Source organism: Cnephaeus nilssonii (genome assembly GCF_951640355.1).
Source record: "Cnephaeus nilssonii genome assembly, chromosome: 8".
Classification (NCBI taxonomy): Eukaryota; Metazoa; Chordata; class Mammalia; order Chiroptera; family Vespertilionidae; genus Cnephaeus; species Cnephaeus nilssonii.
The window spans coordinates 55,938,838-55,953,081 of record NC_137079.1 but is presented as its reverse complement, the minus strand read 5'-3'; the positions used below and the strand labels follow the sequence as shown (position 1 = coordinate 55,953,081).

The window sequence follows — 14,244 nt, the reverse complement described above, 5'->3', positions numbered from 1 at the left end:
TTCCCCTGCCAGCCTGATTGACGCCTAACTGCTCCCCTGCTAGCCCGATCGTCCCCAACTGCCCTCCCCTGACAACCCAGTCACCCCCAAATGCCCTCCCCTGCATATTCCCTCTTTATTAGATAGGGTTTTTTCTTTAACATATTGGACAGCCCTAACTGGTTTGGCTAGGTGGATGGAGCATCGGCCTGCAGACTCAAGGGTCACAGGTTCGATTCCAGTCAAGGGCATGTACCTTGGTTGGGGGCACATACCCAGTGGGAAGTGTGCAGGAGGCAGCTGATCGATGTTTCTCTGTCATAGATGTTTCTAACTCTCTATCCCTTTCTCTTCCTCTCTGTAAAAAAATCAATAAAGTATATATTTTTTAAAAAGAAACATTTAAGATTCCTCCATATCTGCCTGGCTGGTGTGACTCAGTGGTTGAGACCCCAGGCTGCCGCTGCTGGGAGGGGATCAGGCCATGGGGAGTGAATTTGTCTTTGTTTTTTATAAAGTGTCAGGAGGGCCTCTGGGCAGCATTCCGCCAGGCCGCTTACTCTGCAGGCTTTCAGCAGCAGCCCTCCCTGAGACTGGGGGACTCCGGCAGGGCTGAGAGGAGTGGGCGCTGCCATCTTGTGGCTATGGGCGCTGCCATTTGTCGCAGAGTGACAGTTAATTTGCATATTGCTCTTTTATTAGATAGGATACCACATATGTTTATCCTTTCACCAGTTGATGGACATTTGGGTTGTTCCACATTTTGGCTATTATTAATGACTAGAGGCCCGATGCATGAAATTCGTGCACAGGAGGGGGGTGTCCCTCAGCCCAGCCTGCACCCTCTCCAATATGGGATTCCTCTCACAATCCAGGACTGCTGGCTCCCAACCGCTCACCTGCCTACCTGCCTGATTGCCCCTAACCGCTTCTGCCTGCCAGCCTGATCACCCCCTAAACACTCCCCTGACAGCCAGATCTATGCCTAACTGCTCCCCTGCTGGCCCAGTCACCCCTAACTGTCCTCTCCTGCAGGCCTGGTCACCCCCAACTGCCCTCCCCTGCAGGGCTGGTCCCCCCCAACTGCCCTCCTCTGCCGACCCAGTCACCCTTTACTGCCCTCCCCTGCAGGCCTGATCACCCCCAACTGCCCTCCCTTGCAGGCCTGGTCACCCCCAACTGCCCTCCCCTGCAGGCCTGGTTCCCCCCAACTGCCCTCCCCTGCAGGGCTGGTCCCCCCCAGCTGCCCTCCCCTGCAGGGCTGGGTTCCCCTCAACTGCCCTCCCCTGCAAGCCTGGTGCCCCCCAACTGCCATCCTCTGCCAATCCAGTCACCCCTTACTGCCCTCCCCTGCAGGCCTGATCACCCCCAACTGCCCTCCCTTTCAGGCCTGGTCCCTCCCAACTGCCCTCCCCTGCCGGCCATCTTGTGGCGGCCATCTTGTGTCCACATGGGGGCAGCCATCTTGTGTGTTGGAGTGACGGTCAATTTGCATATTACCTCTTTATTAGATAGGATGCTGTTATAAACATTCATGCATGGGGTTTTTTTTGTATGTGTGTGTGTGTGGACACATGTTTTCCAAAGTGGCCACGCCATTTTATATTCTCATCAGTAGCATGAAGAGTTCCTATTTCTCCACATTCTTATCAACTCTTGTTATTATCAGACTATTTGATTCCAGCCATCCCAGTTTTTGTGAAGTGGTTATCTCATCGTAGTTTTGATTTACATTACCTGATGATTAATAATACCAAGCCTCTTCTCATGTGCTTACTTTTGAATCCTTTGCCTAATTTTTACTTGGGGTAAGAGCAGATTTTTAAAAGTGATTTTTATTTATGAAATTTTAAATAAAATCTAACAACTTAATGTACATGTCATGTTTAATAATATTCTTAGGAAATTTACTTGATTAAAAAGAATAAAATACCAGGTTATTATGTAGATCATTCAACAAAAAAGAACTTTAAATAATAATGGCTAACCACCTATGCACTCCATTTTAGTGTTCCCCAGGCCTCTTGAGTTAGTACTTGGATCTACATGACCTAATGAATACCACTTCCAAAAATATTCTATTTGACTTCCATGTTTTTCTCTTGCAAATTATTGCTCTAGTCGAGGGACACCTCAGATTTTTACTTGTCTCTTTCTTATCAGTCCTTTAAGAGTAAGAACTCAGAGGTCATCAGAAAGGTGTTTTGATTTTTTTTCTCAAACAATATCCCATTCCCTCTGGCAGGAAAGTTTCTTACCTTATTGTTGACAGAAGCTTATTGACCTAGAGTAACTAGAAGTCCTTGATGTCTGACACTGGGCTGCTGTCATTTCTAGCCCTGTCTGGATGGCTATTGAGATATGATTCCCATACCATACAAAGCACACATTTAAAGTGTACAATAGAATTGTTGGGGGGCAAGCATTTTCATACCTCTGCACTCCAAATGCTGCCTTTGATTTTACCCATTTCAGTGTCTGTGGATGGTAACCATGAGCCATGGAATTTCTGGTAGAGTTGCAATTTTAAGAAATTGATCATTTTAAAAATATATAAGTAAATAGGACTTAATTTCCTTAGTGTTTTAAAAATTCAAAAGTCCTTATTTAAAATCCCCTTTTTTTCTGGCCTTGTATCTTGAGCCATGTTTCGGGTATTTGTGAATCATATTAAAAAGAACACTAAAACAAGGTTGGGGTTATATGGGGGACCTCAATTGTTAACTGCTCACTTCTCCCTTCAAGCCGATATTCTATCAATATTAGTTTAATATTTATCTGGAGGCCAAAGAGAAAGTGGGTTTCAATTATTTCAGACTTCTCACTGTATGCCATATAATGTCTTTTTATCTTGTATCATGTGCATTAATCCTATTTAATAATTCACAAATCTTATAAATAATTAAAGCAAAGTAAGAAACGTGGCACATATTTTTGTTACATGCTATTTCTTATATCCTACAACTCTTTGCGAGTTATTGTAACACCTGAAATTCAGGCAATCAAATAACTCCTTCTTGGTAAAGTGGACCTGGTTTACATTATTAGCTTTCAGAAATTCTGCTGAGACTGCTAACTTCACATGACTGTGTGCCAGCTGAGTTCAGTGGTACTCTTTATAGAGGGCATATCAGTGAGGACTTAAAATCTATTTCCATTCAAGGTACTTTTATTATTCTGGTTATTTAAGAAGCTGAATGAGGAGACCCGAATATGCCCATTGAATTAACTGGTACCATATTTCTGATTTCTTCCAGTAAGTTTTATTGACCATTCAGGCTGGAGCTCTAGGAATCTGCCTGTCTAAGTTGCTTCTTAATCCTGTGTGGTTTCACACCAATGTAAGAGTATTGCTAAGGTTATAATACTGAAAGCTTCGTAGAAAAATGAAATAACAGAGAATCTAAAACCTTTTTATTTTTATTTTAACTCAGAATGAAGTTTGAGCTTTTGGGACCCCCTAATAAAGGCACCAACTCTTCCTAAATTCATTGTAAGATGTGACCATCCAAAATGTTTTCTTAATGATGACATTTCAAACAAAAAATAAAGAAAGGAACTCAAGGAGCATAAAAGATGTTAAGAGAATTTGATTTGTGAAAGGAAGGGTATAGAGTGATTTTTTCCTACTGTCATAGTTTTGGTTTAATTTCATGTTAGCTTAATTATGGCTATTTTAAGTATTGTTTATGATAACAATAACGTAAAATCATCTTACTACTCATAAACACCTTTATCTGTTATAGCCAGATATATTCTATTAAGTTTTAGACAGATATTTTTCTCCTTATATACGTACTTTATTTGGGTGTATGTGTATATATATGTTAAATATAGTCTGTGCTTTGGTACGAATGACATCTGATTTACTCCAGTTATTCAAATGGTCTGTGTATGAATTGCCTAACAAACCTTTACAAAAACAATTTGACTTTACTTGAAAATGACTTTGTATACCATTTTCCCAAGACAATGGAGCTAAATACTGATACATGCCTAAAATTTCGAAAAACAAACTAAAGTGTAATTGGAAAAAATATACCAATTCCCTGTTATTTAACATGTTAGCTGGAGATTTGTTCTTAAGTAGTATCAACTAATCTTATAATGTGAAGCCTGCAATATGATTCCTGTTTGCACTCAAGAAAATCTAGTCTAAAAAATTCTCCCGTGGAAAGTGGGAGGGAAAAGTAACTTCATAGTGGAGAAACCTGATGAGCAGTACCTCAACCCAGAGAATGGTGCTCTGGCTTGCTTCCTTCTGTTCGAGACCATTGTCACTGAGTGGAGAGCTGTGCTCTGCCTCTGCTTTTTCTACCCATTTTGGTTATGCCACACCTGTGTCCATCTAGTCCTGACATCCAGGTTGGGTAAATGGGTGTTTATACCATATTATTTAGGTCATTATCACCCAAAATGCATAGCTTACCTTAGGGTTCACTTTTAATGTTGTGATGGGTTGGGACAGCTATGTAATATCATGTATCAACCATTGTAGTATCATACAGAATAGTTCCACTGCCCCTAAAATCCTCTGTGCCCTGCCTATTCATTCTGTCTTCCCCTCAAAACTCTGGAAACATCTGATCCTTTTACTGTCTCCATAGTTTTGCCTTTTCCAGAATGTCATATAGTTGGAATCATATAGTATGTAGCCTTTTCAGATGGGCTAGTTTTAGTTAGCAATATGCATTTAAGTTTCCTGTATATCTTTCCATGGCTTGATACTTCATTTATTATTAGTGCAGAAGAGTATTTCATTGTCTGGATATGCCATGGTTTGTTTATTCATTCACCTGCTGAAGGACATCTTGGTTGCTTCTGAATTTAGGTAAGTATGAATAAAGCTACCATCCACATTCATGTGCAGGATTTGATTTAAACATACATTTCAACACCTTTCAGTAAATACCAAGGAGTGCAATTGCTAGATTTTTATATTAAGAAATATACTTTCTACTTTTGTAAGAAAATGCCAAACTGGCTTCCAAAGTGACCATAGTGTTTTTGTATTCCACCAGCAATAAGTGAAAGTACTTGTTGCTCCACATCCTAGCCAGGATTTGGTGCTGTCCCTGTGGGAGAGATGTTCTGTAGTCCCATGATTAGGTCTCAGTCTTTTGGATTATGAACATTTCCGGTGCTCCTCAGTCCCACACCCTCCAGTTAAGTGGGGCAGGATGGCTAGAGGGAGATGGAGTTGCATATTTCCCTTCCCCATAGGTTAGATTCTGATAAAACCCCAGCAGGTTAGGCTGTGGTAAAAGTAGTTTCTCCTGAGGGCAGGCCTTGTTAAGAAGAACAGAATGCTCTTGTGTATTTCAACATAGTTCCTTCCCCTCCCCTCCCCTTGCTGGAAGCATTGGGTTGATTATTCTCCAACTAGTAGCCCGTTTGCACGAAGATTCGTGCAATAGACCTTCATTCACCTGGCTGCCGGCACCAGTTTTCTGCCGGCACCGGGGACCCAGGCCTTGGCTGTGGCCACCGCCTTCTGCCTTCTTTCAGGGTCGGGCTTGGCCCCGGGCTGTGGCCTTGGCTCTGCTGCACCCCAGCCTCCCTGCTACGGATCTTAGGAGCCGACCCCCAGTGGTTGCCTGTGATCCAAGCAGGCTCCCCGCTGGTGCCCAAGGCCGGGGAAAGCCTCCGCCCCAGGCTTTCCCGGCCTTGGGCTCCGCTGCACCCAGCGTCCCTGCTACGGATCATAGGAGCCGACCCCCTGGTCGTTGCCTGCGATCCGTGCAGGCTCCCCGCTGGTGCCCAAGGCCGGGAAAGCCTCCGGCCGGGAAAGCTCCGCCACACACCAACGTCCCTGCAATGGTTTCCTGGTGGGCGTGGTTGGTGGGCGTGGCTTGGGCATAGCGAAGGTGTGGTCAATTTGCATATTTGTCTATTATAAGGTAGGATATTCATTGTGAGGACCTGGTAGAGCTCCTGGAGATAAAATTCACAAAAGTATAGGGACTCCCGTAAGACTGGGAGTTTTAAACTCCCAGAGTTGTCAGCTGTTTATCAGCTACAGCTAGGATTTTCCACCCCTGCAGTGGTTCCCATGGAGGTTCCTGCTCATGAATTCTGCTCCACTAAGGAAGGTATGATTCTCTGTATTTATCTGTCTCTCCAATTGTGGGGATAGAGGTTTGCCCCGTGACCTCACTTCTCTGATGGATCTAAGAAGAGTTGTTAAATTTTGAGTTTGTTCAGGTTTTTCTTTATTTTCAGGATAGAATGGTGACTTCTGAGCTCCTCACGTGCAGGAGTGGGAACCAGAAGTTACTCTGACCCCTTTACAAATACATTTACCTACAACATCTGTGGAGTGCCATCAATTTTGATTATTGCTGGCTTACGGTAGGGTAGGCTTGGATTTCCTTATTTTGCAAAATTTGGGCCATTAGGGACATTTTTTTTTTTGGTTAAAGTTCTAGTACATCTGGTTCTCACTTTGTCCAATAAAGTGAAAAAGCAAAATCCTGATTGTCAGCCTCTGAGGCAGCAGAGGATTCACTGTGGAACATGACTCTCCCTTGTCTGTCCCTCCCAATAAACAATTGCTCACTGTGGGCCCAGGGTCCCACCCAAGGTAAATGACTCAATTGCAATTTCAAAAATATCATAAGCAAGCACAGAATATTTGTGCAGGGGAACATTCACCAAGTTATGTCTACTTTAATTACTATGGCATTGAGCAGAAAATCCTAAGAGCAATAAACCTAAGTATTGTCATAAACATTAGAAATACTATTCAATGTTGAACTTTTGCCTTTATTATCTCTTTTTAATCCTTTTTTTAAAATACAAAAAACAACAACACATTTTTCCCGTAAAGCAAAAAAAGGCACAAAATGAGTGAATTCCAAGATGCATCTTTGTTGTTTCACTGTCCTATTGTTAAAGAAAATTGCCAAAATTCATTTTGACCCAGTACTGGTTAGCCTGTGCAATGGTTTATTTCACAGACATTTATTGATTCTCTAGTCCCACTTTGTTGCCTATGATCAATATGAGGTCTGAAAAAGCACTTTTTAAAAATTGTGGATTTCAGTGTTAATTTCTGAAGCATAGAATATTTGTTTTCTTTTTTTTTCTACTTTCAAAAATATTTAATAAATTATGGATTTTTTGAGCAAAAGACTCATTTAATATGATGTTAATCATAGAAAACAACTGTGGAGAGGGCTTGGTCTTGGAAGATTGGTCTCTCGTCTTTATGCCAGCCCCCTTAGCAAAGTTCTGCAATGTTTCCCAGATCTGGTTCCAATTAACCTCTTTGAGGTAATGTTTCTAACTCCTCCTTCTCTGCCCCACAGGACTCTGATATAACTAATGTAAGTGTTCTATGGTTCTCTGACTTGGAAGAAAACAGAGGGTGATATTCTTAATTGGCCCTTTCTTAAAAATCCCCTGTTTATCATAATTTAAAAGCACTAGTTAATTTATATGCACTTACCCCTACTCCGTATACTGTGAGCTACACAAGAACAGGAACCATATGTCACCCATCTCTGAGTGAACAGAGCTCATCCCTCCTATAATAAATGCCATTTATTTATTTCATATGATTTGGTAGTTGATAAAATCTAATGTTTTATGACTGTTCCATATATGTTATGTATATTCCAAACAGGCCAGCAAGCATGCTCTACAAAAATAGGTGTGTACGTTCTCTTTTTGTTTTCTTCAGTTCCGGTTACATGGCAAATGGTCACTAAGTAGATGCTATATTTGGGCCATTAGGGACTTGGAAGAAGACAGAGGGCGATATTCATGATGGATCCTTTCTTAAGATTCCCCTATCCTATATAATAAAAGCCTAATATGCGAAGTGCCCGACTATCCATTCGACCATGCGACCAGTCGCTATGACTTGCACTGACCACCACCGGGAGTAGATGCTCCAACTGGTAGGTTAGCTTGTTGCTGGGCAAGCAGGGTGGGACTGGGCAACCCAATCAGGACTGGGCAAGACGGGTGGGACAAGCCCTGGAGCCCTCCTGCAGCCCTTCCCTGGCCCCGGTGGGGTCCCTCGGCCTGGCCTGTGCCCTCTCGCAATCCGGGACCCCTCGGGGGATGTCAGAGAGCCTGCTGCAGCCCAATCCCCGGAGGTCAGGCCGAGGGACCCCAGTTTATCATAATTTAAAAGCACTTGTTAATTTACTTGCACATTGCTCATATCAAATGGAAATTTAAATGAAGTAGTTTAATCTAGTATTTTGGGCAGCTAAAAATATATGCACAATTGTTCACTCCTGGAGGGCCAGCTTATCTTGCACTACAGAGTACATTAAACAGCACAGGTATTATAGCTGTTTTTAAAAATACTCTCTTATGACAGAGCTGATTCATTGGGCTGGGAAGCTATGAGCAAGCAATTTCTTTGCAGGTCAGAGTTGGAGCAAGGATACATTTGGCATCATTGCCCATTCTCCAATTCCATTCTCTTGTGAATGTGCATTGGCAATAAGTCCAGTGTTAATCTATCCTCAGGCCTGAAGGCCAGATGGGACCTGAGGTGGCCTGTGAGTTATTCACTGTTCAGACAAGAAAAATGATTTAGGACATTATAAATTGTCAGGCAAATTCATTTAGGCTAATACAGGCCAAGTTTCCTTTTCCTAGGAAGCCACAAAGATTTTTAGTTGAATTATTCAGGTAATTGCTTAAATGTGTTTTGCCTTTTTGGGTGGCTTTTGTGTTTTCTCTTCTTGCCTGTTTATTGACAAGATGGTCAGTAAATCTCTTGGAAGAAGTTGACACTTGACACCTGGCCAACAGTCATCTTTTCCACCCTCAAGCCTGACATCATTCTGGGTGACTCAATATGACAGCCTCTCCTGGACTCACGCATGGTTCAGTGCCTGCCTCACCTTCAAGGACCTCCCTCACCACACACACTCAGGCACCATTCCATGGCCACACCCTAGACCTGTCACATCCGGATTGGTTCACCTCTCAAATAAAGATTCACACTCATTCTTAACCACCACATGTTCCCAACCACTCTCTCTCTCTCTCTCTCTCTCTCTCTCTCTCTCTCTCTCTCTCTCTCTCTCATTATTGTTCCCAACACACTTGTTTTCTGACATCTTTATTTTAGAGTCCCGGATCCCTCTCCCCATTCAGTCCCTCCTGTCTCACTTAGTTCCCTATGCATGCCATCACTTCATCCCTTTGTTTACTAGTATTCTAAAACCTCTTATTCTATTGTCTTCCCCTCACACTGCATGGAAGAAAACCCCACAAACCTTAATAAATCTAATTTCCATCCTCTCCTTTTGCATTCAGCTCATTGACATTGCACTAGAAAGATCATGCCATACCCAAGATTGGTCCACCATAGACTTATGTCTCTAATTTTGGTGAGGCACTTGCAACTTCCTGACAACACTATTATATTTTTCCTGGCCAGCATGCCCTCATTTCATGTGGCATTTCAGACAAAATCTGTGCCTCTCAGAAGTACATCTCCTCCCTCCCCATCTCCCCTTTACTATCAGCCTCTGATCTTGTCTTCTGTTTCATAGAGAAAATGAGTAATTATACAGTAATACTTTTAATTTACTTATATACAACTCTATTCTTGTCTTCTCTCCCCTGTTAAAATAACAGAGATTTTCTTAGGGGCTTAAATATGGTTATTTTATTTCACTCTTTATACAAGGTGTCCCCCAAAAAATGTATACACACTTTTTTTCCTGAAAGCTCAATAGATGTTTCTTTCTTTCTGATTTAACCCATTGGAATTAATAATTATTCAAACTGTGTATACATTTTTGGGGACATCCTATGTTTAATATCTCTTCACTGGCATTGTGTGTGTGTGTGTGTGTGTGTGTGTGTGTGTGAAGTGGGGAGATTCCCTTGTTTCCAATTCAGGCCCCTGCCCCCTGTTCTCTCCCTAGTTTTCTTTTTCTGTTCAGAGCCCAACTTCTTGAAAGAAATGTCCTTACTGATATCTCACAGTGCCCCTCCCAATCCTGACTCAACTTAGCCTTCATTCTTACTGCTCTACTCAGGCAGATCCTTAAAAGCCCACTAATGATTTCCTTGCAGCTAAGTTCAAGTAACATTGAAAAGTCTTTATCTTACTGGATCTCTCACAAATATTATTGATTACACCCTCCTTAAAATACTTTCATATTTTCAATGTCACAGTACTCCCTGATTTTTCCCAATGTCTTTACATGTTCATTCATGGTTACCTTGATATCTGTCTTCTCTTCCTCAGCCCATACTTTTTTTGAATTGGTGCTACTCAAAGTGTTGTCTTCAATGCTTTTCCTATGTCATTTCACAAGTCATGGTAGGCAAAATAGCCCTCTCCTCGGAGATGGCCACATCCTAATTGCCAGAATCTATTTTACCTTACGTAGCAATAGGGGCTGTGTAGATATGATCAAATTAAGGACCTTGACAAGGGAAGATTATCCTGGATTAACCAGGTGAGCTAATGTAATCACAAGAGTCCTCAGGGAAAAAGGAGTGCAGGAGAATCAGTAAAGGAGCTGTGGTGATAGAAGCAGAGATTGGAGCAATGCAGACAGCTTCTAGAAGCAGGAAAAGGTAAGGACACAGATTCTCCTCTGGACCCTCCGGGAGGAATGCATATTTGCTGACACCAGACACTGTGAGGCCCACTTCAAATTTTCTGATCTCTGGAATCACAGATATTACATTGTGTTGTTTCAGGTCACTAAGTTTGTGATTATTTGTTATAGCCGCAGTAGAAATGTAAGATAACCCTCTTCCTGGACAATCTCATCTGAGACTTCAGGTCTTTATTCCTTACCCATCTTTGTTCAGAAGGCTCCCGAATCAGTTATGGTAATTTCATTGTTGTAACAAATTCATCCCCTAAACTTAATACAGTTTACGTGTTGGGTGGGTGAACAGGTCAGCAGAAGGGCTCTTCCTCAGTCGTTCAGTAACTCGGGCTGACAGAAGTCATGCTATCTTCAACGATGCTAACAAGTAAAGGAGCATGGGGGAAAGACCGTGGACCAGTGCAGAGATTGTTTTATAGGTCTGGCACACAAGTGGGGTATTTTTCTTCTCACATTCCACTGGCCAAGTTTTGGTCACATAGCAGTATCCAATTGCAAGGCATACAAGGTAGTATAGTCTACTCATGTGCCCATGATGAAATAGAAAACATGGATTTTGTTTAATAGCTTTTAAAAATATCTCCCAGATCTATATTTCTAAGTCTGGTCTATATTTGGAAAACTAAAGCCACATAGCCAACTTCTTACTGGATATCTTTGCCCAAAGGCATCTAAGAACCTTGAACTCAACATTTTAAAAACTGAACTCATCATCTCCTCACTGTTGCGTCCTCTGGTGTATCTGTGTCAGCGAAGGGGAGCACTGTTACCCCAGCCAGAAACCCAGGGCCATCTATGACTTCTCTCACACCATTTAATTAATCACTAGGTAAATCAATAGTGGATAAAAGAATTATGTTTCAATTCTGTTCATCTCTCAGCATTACTGCCACCACCCTAATCCATGCTTTCACCATCACTCACCTAAACTCCTGAAAATGCCTCATGATTTGGGTCTATTCTTAATCCCCACATATCCATTTTTCACACTATAGCCCAAAGATCTGTGAATGTTTTCCCATTTTGTGCCATTCCTCAGTTCAAATGAGTGGAAACCTTTCCCAGTATTCCTAAGACAAAGTCAAAAACTTAACATGGTTCCAAGACTCTTCATGACCCACCTTTTACGTGTGCTCCTGCCGCACCTCCAGCCCTTCCCCACACCACTCGGTACTATTGTCTCACCAAGCGCTGTTCCGCTCCTTTAAGGCTCCGTGTTGTCTCTTGCTTCTGAATCTTCATACATCCTCTTCCCCTTGCCTGGCTCATCTCTCTCTCCCCTCAGACTTTACCAGTCAACTCTTATTTATCTTCCAGACATCAGCTCGAAAGTCATTTCCTCTGAGAAACATCCCTGATATCCCGCAAGAACATGGGCCCATATCATCTCTATTTGTATAACTGTCTGTCTTTCCTGAGAAATCGCAGGTTATGTGAGGGCAGGGAAAAAATCTGTCTTATTCTTATCTTCAACACCTAGAAGAGTGCCTGGTACATAGTAGTGCCAAGTAAATATTTGTTTGAAGAATGAGCAGATCTTCATTTATATGTACGTAAGGCTTATGAAGCTAGGTAAAGACTAAGGTCTGGTTCCCACTTTTACTTCTAATTTCTTTACTGGTTAAAATGAACGTTAATAAAAATAGTAGCTGCGGTCATGGCATGATCCTTAATCACAAACAGCAGCTATATCCTATGTGTCCTGTCTACAGATATCGTTATCAAATTAACCCATTCATAGCAACTCAAAGGGACACAAAAATAGCAAAAACTACTATTCAGTATAGGTCAAGAATGCTTTACAAATAAACACAAAAACAAAGCAAAAAGATTTTTCTAATTCAAGAAAGTGTGTGTGTGTGTGTGTATCCCCTGATTTTTGAGAGTTCGTATTATACCACTTTGCTCTTATGAGAGACTTACATAGTATGGTAATGGCTTTTTTTTTGGTAAAAGCAAAATTCCTCTTCATTTTCTTTTGGTTATTAAGAAAAAAAGGTACTAATAAGTATTTCATTAAAATGAAGTAGAATAACTTGAACTTTTGGAAAGGGCATACTCTTTGCTTTACCCACTTTGGCTTTTGATGGGTTTCCTAGGAACCCTCCACTTTCAAACAGTGGGGGAAACTTATATCTAAAACATATATATATATCTATATCTATATATATGTATATAGATATAGATATATAGATATAGATAGATAGATAGATAGATAGACATATGTACATCCTACCTAATAATCCTACCTAATAATCCTACCTAATAATAGAGTAATATGCAAATTGACCGTACCTTTGCTACACCACAAGCCACGCCCACCAGCCACGCCCACCGGGAAACCTTCGCAGGGACTTTGGGGTGCGGCGGAGCCCAAGGCCGGGAAAGCCTCGGGCGGAGGCTTTCCCGGCCTTGGGCACCAGCGGGGAGCCTGCACGGATCGCAGGCAAGGACCAGGGGGTCGGCTCCTAAGATCCGTAGCAGGGACACTGGGTGCGGCCGAGCCCAAGGCTGCCGCCCGGGGCCAAGCCCTGACCCTGAAAGAAGGCAGAAGGCGGTGGCCACAGCTAAGGCCTGGGTCCCCGGTGCCAGCAGAAAACTGGTGCAGGCAGCCAGGTGAATGAAGGTCTATTGCACAAATCTTCATACAAACGGGCTGCTAGTATATATATATATGTGTGTGTGTGTGTATATATATATACACACATGTTTTATATATAATTTTCTTTTAACTCAACTTCATGAGTTTATAGAAACATGAAAAATACATAAATTTTATGTTACCAAATGAACTACTAGCTAAAATTCAAGCCACATTTTTATTCAAAAAGGGCTTAACATAGTTATAATCAGGAATTTGGTCCAACACTTTCTTATATGACAAAAGAAGAAGAATTATTTTGAAATGATTATGGTCAATATGTTGTACATTTCTCTAAATCAAAGAAAGACCATTTCTAATTATGAGGAATAAAGTACATTTGGCTAACTTCAATCTTGCAATAATTTGTTTAAAACATAAATCATTTTGGTATGAAAAAATTTTAAAGGATGCCTAATAAATAATAAGATATATTTTAGTGTCCTAAACTATGTTGCTATCATGTTAAGAATAAGACTTCAATTATTCCAAAGTCTGAAAATTCAGTTACTATTCCCAAGGAAACATAATCCATTTCCCTAGTGTACAATTCTGTTTTTGAAAGAAGTTCTTTTAAGAGAAGTCAAGGCAATCTTTTATTTGGCACATCAAGGAATTCAATAAAATATTATGGGAAGGAATGGATCTACGTAAGATTTAGGGGCTTTGATTTGCATTTAAATGCTATCATTTCTTGAAACCAGTCTATGCCATTTTCAGTGGAGAGTTTAATAAGTAACGTAATACTATACATCAGTATTAAATACATATAATAAAATAACACTGACTGTAAAAATATGCATACAATTTGTCTTCAATGAAAAAAGAAAGTAAACATTTTTTTATTAGAAGATAAACAGAAAAACATTTTTCTGATTAGGCTGAATGAGTTAGTGCCCCTAAGTCAATTCCTGCTCTAACTAATTTGGTGAGTAGTTGATGTTTTTTTCTTATAGTAATACTAGTAATCTCAGAATTTTCTTTGAGTTTGGGGAAGTAAATTGTTTGATAATAATAGTG

At 41.2% G+C, this 14,244-nt stretch overlaps 1 long non-coding RNA gene across 1 annotated transcript in view; it reads right to left on the bottom strand.

The window, feature by feature from the left end:
* The window catches only part of LOC307104280, an 88,097-nt gene extending 75,927 nt beyond the window's left edge, over positions 1-12,170 (bottom strand). Inside the window, exon 1 of the long non-coding RNA XR_013813873.1 lies at positions 11,705-12,170. This is a non-coding gene — a long non-coding RNA (uncharacterized lncRNA). The remainder of the gene's footprint in view (positions 1-11,704) is intronic.
* Between the last annotated feature and the right edge of the window lie 2,074 nt (positions 12,171-14,244).